Genomic DNA, 9,205 nt, shown 5'->3' with positions numbered 1-9,205 from the left:
AAGGAAATATCAACATGTCTCCCAGTAAGTTGGGCAACACTATAAATCATGCTAATCAATCCCATGTAAAGTGGATCCTTATAGACATACATGCAAAGTGGCCAATGGTTGTTAAAACAAACTTTTAAAACAAGGGTTCTCACAAGGAATGTGCATGGAATATAAATTACCAAATCCAATGCCTCATAAAGTGTGCCAAGGGCATGGATGCATGTGCATGCAACTCAAAATCATCAACTAACCCCATAAAACGAGGTGATGATTCTAGGATCACATGCAAAGAGTATCACAACTCAACTCAAATAGTATATGGAGGGTAGTTCCTAATAAATGGTGCATGAATGAAGGTTCAACCTCCCAAAATAAATATAGAACCTCCATATACCATATACCATTTTCTACCATGTGAATAAATGAGCAAATGCCATCAATAGGTCTCCAAAAGCATGGACACCAATGTTGAGTGGCTAAGAAAATTATGTATATCATTTATCCATGCCTTCAAATATATGTTAAAATGTAAACAAGGGGGTGGTTCATCAAAAGCACCCTCAAATCAGGGTGAGTCATAAACAAATAGTCATTAATAACACCATATCAATGTAGAAGGAAGTGTACACGAGGAGGGTTATCCTAAGACAATATGTACATAATTCCAAGATGTCATATCATGCCAAACATGCCCCAAAAACTAGGGATTTTTTCTAGTTGAGACAAGAATATCCACATTATGAATTTTTCAACTATTGCAGCAACTCAAAATTATTCTTCTAATTATAAATTAATTAACAGTTTATTTTACCACACAAACAACAACTAATTCACTATTTATATTTTCACCAAATTAAATTTTGTAAAAGATCAACTTGAATCTGAGAAAATATTGGCACGAACACATAAAAATTTTGACACAGTGGTTTTTGGACAAAAGTTCTTGGAAAACTCGACTTGGGAAAACCAGTGTGGAAGCCGAGGGTTTTAGTTATTAAGCAAAAATGAAATAATATGAGTACAATCTGGATGCCGAAAAATAACAATCCTTTAGAGAAAATGCTGGCAAAAATCTAGTGAGGAATTTTTCCTCACGCCATAAGCAATCCAAGCTCTAATTATTATTGAATAGCTATCGATCTAACCATATCTATGAAAGCTTGCATCACCCTAGCGTAGTCTTTTCCATGCTCTTCCTAAATCAGATTCTAAACTAGCCATCCTGCCTGTTGTTGACTAGAAAATTGTTTCTCCAACACTCTAGAAAATCTTCCCAGCTTCTAGAACTAAAAACTAACTTCTCTATAGCAAAATAGAACTTCCTCTCAAAGGCTTCTGTGCAACCTTTTGTAGCATCCTCCTACCTCTCTGTCTCTGCTTTTCTTCTCTAGCTCAAACTTTTTTTGAAATTGTTGCTGCTCTTTGGAGGATCAAACTCCCCAAGGAAATCAATGTCAAGTGTGTCAAGTGTGTGTTCTCCATCTACCCACCGACTTCTTGTTATAATATTATGTTGGGACTCCAACGGATATGATTAAAACTTAATCAAGGGATAATATTATTTCCTAGTCGATCTGTGTGAGTTTCTAGATGATTCACACGTTTCTCAACTAATACTGATTAATTAATTGCTTTTCCTAAGTTTAGACTTAGGAAATATTTAAAAATAGGCTAATAATCAAATTGAGACACTTATAGGTTGAATTTCCATAAATGGTTATGGAGAACTCTTGCATTTTAACCTCTCCATAGAGTTTAGAGACTAGAATACCTCTGATGCTACAAAAAATAACACTCGCTCTCAGCGAGGAAGGTGTTCTAGTGATGCACTACTACTACAACACCTTATCTATGAATCACCGTCTATCACGTTGCTAATGTATGGCCACTATGACTACTTGTCATTGCCCACCAACTACTGCACAACTATGATGTTACATATTTTCCACTGCTGACACTACTATGTTGCTACCAACTCTGCATTTTCATTATAACCGCAACTGAGAAGCATCCAAAATACTAAATCAACTATGTCCTTGTGCTGCATTTGTCTCCTGAGCATATGACTGCTACTCGCCTATGCAATATCCGCTAAGGAATCTATTTTGTTGTTGAATATTCTAATGATCCTCCTTCCCTGCTGTCAACACTGCTTTGTGCTCCTTAGCACATGACTACAACTAGCTTGCAACTGTCACTCTAGAATTTGACTCTATCACTGACACTGATCCATCCTGCTTCTGAATATTGTGGGCTCTGGTAGCAAAGGTTATGGTCCTGGTGCAACAATATTGAATTGATCTTACTAATTTCCTTGTTGCTACTACGCTGGACCTTGCCCATATGGCACACTATATTCTCATACTCCTCCTCCCCTATATCTAGTGCTCAATTATCTCCTTTCAAGCCTAGTCCTTGGTTGGGACCCTTCACTTTGAAACTGTCACTAGATACCTCATACTTCCTCTGGAACCTATCCCCAATAATTGGAAGTCGATATGTTGCCCATATTTTCATTCTAGCTAACTCATGTGGCCTCCTCTACCAATCTCATATGGCCATCTCTGCAAAGCTGCAAAATATGTGAAACTCAAAATCTGGAAAAAAAAATCAACTGAAATAGCTTCTTGTTTTCCTGTTGAGCTACCTATTTTGAAACACACACTCTCATGGAATGAGTAGAACTTCTCTATCTTTCTCCCTCTACCTTCGGTTTATTTCTAGGACTATTAACTAAGCATTTCCGAATGTCCTTCTCTAGAAAACTGGCACATGAATTATAACCCAAAAAACTTGAACTAGTTGATTCTAGTCAATTCACACTGCCTTCTACAACTGGAAAATTATGGATCTCCTCCATAAAAATGGAACTAGAAACCCTCTACAAAAATCTAGAAATTCCTCCCTTTATGCCTGCACTTTTCTCTTCCACCTAGCATTGATTCTACTATAGAAAAGTTGCTACAAAAAGCTTTTGCACCCAAACAAGGAATTTGTCCAATGAAAATACTAGACTCTTTCTCCCTCTACTTGCTAGAATCACTCAACTGGCAAGATGAACTTTTCTACCAACCTGCACTAGAAAATAAAACTTATCTAAGCAACTCGCAATGTTTGGCTTAGGCTTTGAATAGAATCCATAATTTTTTCTTGTTGCTCCCTCTAGACAACGAAGTTCTGCCTCCACTTCTAAGATTCCCCATCTGATAAAAAGTTTTATGATGCCATGTGAAATTTTCAACTATTGCAACAACTAGAAATTATTATTCTAACTATATATTAATTAATAATTCATTTTACCACACAAACAATGAATAATTCACTACTGCAATTTTCACCAAATTAAATTCTACGGAAGATAAACTGGAATCTGAGAAAATACTAGCACACACACACAAATAAATTGACATAGTTGTTTTTGGACAAAAGTCCCTAGAAAAACCCAACTTGGGAAAACTGATGCAACAATTGAGGGTTTTAATTATTATGTAGTAGTGTCTAGCTGGCAACAACTGGAAATCCCGCAGAGAAAATACTGGCAAAAATATAATGAGGAATTTTTCCTCACCCCACAAGAAATCAAGGCTCTGACTGCTACTGAATAGCTAGTCATTCAACCAGCTTTGCACAAGGCTACATCACCCTAGTGTAGTCCTTTCCATGCCCTTCCTGAATCAGTTTCCAAACAAGTCATATTGCCTATTGCTAACTAGGAAATTGTTTCTCCATCACTCTGGAAAATATTCCCGGCCTCTAGAACTAAAAACCAACTTCTCTCTAGCAAAATTGAACTGCCTCTTGGAGGTTTTTTGTATCCCTTGTGTAGCCTCTTTGTGGCTATCTCTACCTCTTTGCAAATTACTCATTGGTTCTGGAAAATCTTCCTTCGACCTCACTATCTTCGCCCCTCTCCGTCTTTGTTTCCCTTCTCTACCTCAACTCTTCTCGTAATTATTGTTGCTATCTAGAGGATCAAACTACCTAAGGAAATCGATCTCAAGTGTCAAGTGTGTGTTCTCCATATACGCATCAACTTCTTCTCATAATCCTCTGTTTAGAATCCAATGACCAAGATTAAAACTTAATCAACAGGCTAAGATTATTTCTCAGTTGATCCCTATGTATTTGTATATGATTCCAACCTTTCTGAATTAATACTCATCAATTAACCCCTTTTCCTAAGTTTAGACTTAGGAAATATTTAAAAATAGGCTAATAATATAATTGAGACACTTCTAAGTGGAATTTCTAGAAACAATTTCAGGGTTATGGAGAACTCCTGTGTTTTAGCCTCTTCACAAAGTTTCAAGACTAGAACACATGTGATGCTACAAAACAATAACATACATATCATCAATGTATGTTGAGCCACAAAAATTACCATGTTTTCACATCCTATTACCATCTTTACACAAAATTTCGGTTGATTTTTAATCATTTATCACTTTCCCATGACCTCATATTAAGTCCATGTTAATGCTTTAGGTAGGATTAGGTTCAAAATAATTTTCCAATAGATTTCTTTTAGTGTTTTATGTGAATTTATTATTATATATTAGAAATAACGTACTTATACTTGAAACTTAGTTCAATTGGTTGGTAATTACAATAACGTGCTAGTAATTAAAGGAACAATTGAATCACGTAATAATGCAGATTTTTACCACTTTCTTTAAATATATATAACCAAATTTGAATTTCTTCTTCAATAATTGAAGGTTTTCTAAGGATTTGGGACTATTAATCAATCATCCAATACTTGGAAAGAATCTTGGAGCTTTTGAAGAGATTAATTGTGAGTTGTTAGAAAAAATATTGGAGATATTGTTCAGTGTTTATTTTTAGCAAATGATTGTAAGCACATAAGAAACTTGTGGATCTGCATTTAATATTTTTTATTTTAGTTTCAAAGCATGTTTATGCATGAATATGGGTGTCTTGTTCATTCTAAATTAGGAACCTTGGAGTACATTTCCAACTTATGATGGAATATAATAAAAATTCTCAATATTTTCTTCCAAATAGATTGTCATTTATACTCTTATGCATAATATGATGCCCTTTGATGTTAAAGTGTAATTTGTTACCTTGATTCCTTGTAGACTAAGATCAATTGATGAGAATATGGTGATCTTTTACTTAATTTTATATTCTATTATTTATTTTATGCAATCTTTCTTCATAATTAATTTTTACATTGATGGAAGTGTGGTATATTTCCTTTTGCTTAAGCTTGCTAATAGAAGAATTAATAGTTCATGGAAAATCAAGTTAGGAGACAACCTAATGATAGTAGGATCTCTATCCAGCGATATGATCAATGCCAAATATATGAACATTATTAGGAATGTTCTTGATTTATGAAAGTGTGGTGTGTTTCATTCCCACAATTGATTTCCTTTATCCTTTTAATTCTAATATCCATTCATTAAATTAAATTCTAAAGTATATGAAGTGAAATATTGTTGTGGAAGGCTTTGATCTTGAATATTTAATATTTAATTACAACCTTATTTAAAACACTTATGGATATAGTAAGGTATCATTCAATGATGGATTTGTCTTTTGTTTACTCAATGCAGTTAATTTCATATGTTTAAGCATAAATAAAATAAACACTGGTCATTTTAAGTAGATAATATTGCTAATAATGTAATTATGTAATATTGTGCTTACGTTTTTTAAGTTTACATACTTCAGTTGATGATTAAATGTAATAAAAATTAGACATATAAATCACATGACATTTTTGGTGTCATTGTTTGGGAAACAATAAAGGAATTAGAAATTCTATATTATATTTTTCTAGAAGCATATTAATTTCTTTGGAGAATCTATAAATAACTTTGAATACAATTGAAGTAGAGACAGTAAGGCAACGACTCCTAGCACATTCATTAGATAAATTATGTAGCGAGTCTCCATTTCATTGAATTTATAGTATGATAATTTAAGAACGCATTGATAAAATTAAAAAGAAAAGGATAGATTTTCTTGGTAAACTACTCCAACCATTTCCCACTTGTGGTGCTGCAGTAAAGCCACTTCTTCTACTAACATGTTGGCAATAGAGCCACTTCTTAGAGCTCTAAGCAACTTCTTCCTTTAATTCATTGATTCAATTATTTTCGCTTCAAATTTGCAATATTCAACCCCACAATATATCCATATCACATTGATGTTCACTCACCATGGAATTTTATCTCCAAGTCTATTTCAAATATGCATTAAATCTCTTCTAGTGCTCAGCTCTCTCTTCTCTCTTTGTTTTGTTCGAGCTATGTGTTCTAATCATTTTAACAACAACTACCACACTCTATTTTGCATGGGCATGAACCTTTCTTATATCTTTTGATTTCCATTTATAGATGATGTACCTTTAATTTTTTCCTCAAAATATACTTTAGTTGTTTAACTATGTTTTGGTGGCCGAACAATTTTTTTTGGTCATAGCCCTTTATCTTCATGTTCCTCGGAGCATATGATTGTGATATTGAAATGAACACTTACAATTAGGAGGTGCTAAGGCTTGGAGCCATGTGATCTTGTCTTTCTCATTTATCACAATTTTTCCATATGAAATTCAACATCACTTCTAGAAATGTACTCCCTAATACAGTCCAAGACTAGATCTCCTCAAATCTGAATAAACCTGGGGATCTGAGATCTAGTACCCTTTCCTTTGCATCAATACCTTACACCACCATCTAGCCAAAAACTTGGATATGAATTCTAACTGCTGACATCAGATTTCTTGTGATCTTAGATAACATGGAAAAGTTCTTTTTGGGTTTCATATTTCATCATCAATGGTGTTGTATCTGGGGATCTAGGATCTAGTCCATTATTCAAACATAAACTTCTCGTATGGCCTAACCTTTAGATTCTCATATGTATACGATCCTAGAACCTTGTTTGCAAGGAATCTTAACACATGTCCTTAAAAAATCATCAAATCTAGATCTAGGCATATGGTATGGTGCATGTTGCATGCACCTCCAAATAATCAAATTACCTGCTAGATTTTGGATCTCTTACCGTGTTGATGGTGTTAGACCCTCCAACATTAAGGGGATCTCCCAAATATCAAGTCTCAATTAGACCTCACATAATTTGGTGTAGGAGTCCCATCTAGAATACGACTCGGTTGTTTATGCAATGGTTTTTAATAATGTGCCTTGGCTACAATAATGCATAAAGTGATGTATGGTGACTTTGGTGGGAACAAGTTTGTAACTCTGTGGTAAGTCGAGTGCAATTCATGGAGGTTATAACATAAGAAGGGAAACCGAGTGAGTCCCTTAGAATCCTGTAATAGTACGCAACTTGAAAGGAACACATAATCATAAAGACATCACAAGTTATTTCGTGAAATAGTTCACAAGTTAACAGTGATGGAACTAAACAAAAACACGAATTCAACAAGATTTGTACCAATGCAAATGAAATAGTTCATAATCATAAGCATAAATTAAATAACATACATTAAAAAAATAACAAGAATAATCCTACTATATTCACAACATATGCATGAAAACATTGTCAGGCCTTGAAATTTTCATTCACTTCCCTTACATTTTCACTTATATTTCCATATTGTCACCTTCACTCCACCTCTATTTCATTACATTTACCTTACCATTATCATTATAGGGTCACATTTATGTTTCTCCAAACTTTATTAATTCTTAGCATTTTTAAGTGAATTTATGGTTAAAAATTAGAAAATAATGTGGATATGCTTATACCTGACAAGGGGGATGAGATTGTTGACATGTGTAGGCCAAAAGGAAGCTTCTAAAAGACAATTATGTGGCATCCTGAGGCCAAATTCGAATTTGAATGGAGAAGATCATGCGATCATGAGGATATGTGTCTCATTCCCTATTTGTATTGTAACTCTAAAAAGACATGTGTCTTATCGTTTCCTATTTGAATTGAAACTCTAAGAAGACATGTGTCTTATCATTTCCTATTTTGATTGTAACTCTATAGATTTAGGGAGAGATTCGTGGACTCTCATTAATGAGATAGCTTCTCATATTTTTGTATAGATAGGGGAAGTTTTCTCCTATAATTTGGATGTGAAAAGTTGGGGAAATGCTCTTGTTTTAAATATAGAATTTGGATTTGGCACCATACTCATGAGTGATGTTCACTTTGATTTGGTTATGCTTGTATTTGGAGCCTCTCAAATTTCCATCCCTCATGATTTTGGATTGGCGATCTATAATATGTGAGATTTATTGTTTTTCATAGATTGAGATTTATTGTTTTTCATATATTAAGATTTATTTCTTTCATAACTTTTCCTGTGTGAGAAGTTAAGAGCAATTGTTTTATTTTCTTTCATATCTAGAGGTTAAGAATTATTGTTTTTGCTTTCATTTCATATCATGTGGTTTTGATTATTTATTTCATAGGATCCTAATTTGATAATGCACACATGATCCCTTAGAGTAGATTTCATTTCATGTAATTTCATTTTTGAAAGAGTGGTGTGGTTTTCAATTCCCGCAAGTGTGGTAGATTAAGACTTCAATTCCTGCAAAGTGTCGTAGATTAAGATTTCAATTCCTGCAAGTGTGATAGATTAAGATTTAAATTCCAAACACTGTACTATAATTTCCTTTGAATTGATTGTTGAATTAGAATAGGTGAATTTGGTTTGTCATTATTTGGTTTAGTAGTTAGATTGATCTAAATTGGAAGTTAATTTCTAGCATATATAGTGCACGCATGCTTCACAAGTTTTACGAAACCCCCGGGTTGACAATTAAATTATAGATAATTAATTGGCCTCAACAAACGTGTTGGCTCTGAGCTTTTATTAAGTGAAAGTTCCAATAATACATATACCATTGACATACGACTAGCCCTAGTAGTGGAACATGAGGTCAACACATTCTCCTCCAAAGAAAGATACTCCCTTTATGCTAGGGAGAAGCCAAGGTTCTCAAAAAATCCCAAGTGCCTAATTTTAAGCCTAATCCTAGGCCAAAATATTAGCTCCCCAAAATCCCTTTACATGAGCTATGAGGGTATGTTTATAATAAGAGGGGTTGACTCTTAAACTCCCCTTTTCAATTTTTGGACTTCCCTCGTGACTCTTCAACTTATTTAAAAAATGACTCATTACATTACATTATGACTCTTCAAATTTCAATATTGACACTTCAAATTCCACTTACAAAATAATATGACAATTTACACT

The sequence above is a fragment of the Pinus tabuliformis genome, chromosome 8, assembly GCF_031772625.1.
Source record: "Pinus tabuliformis cultivar Carrire ecotype Pingquan chromosome 8, CPIR1, whole genome shotgun sequence".
Taxonomy (NCBI): Eukaryota; Viridiplantae; Streptophyta; class Pinopsida; order Pinales; family Pinaceae; genus Pinus; species Pinus tabuliformis.
This window is presented reverse-complemented; position numbering follows the sequence as displayed.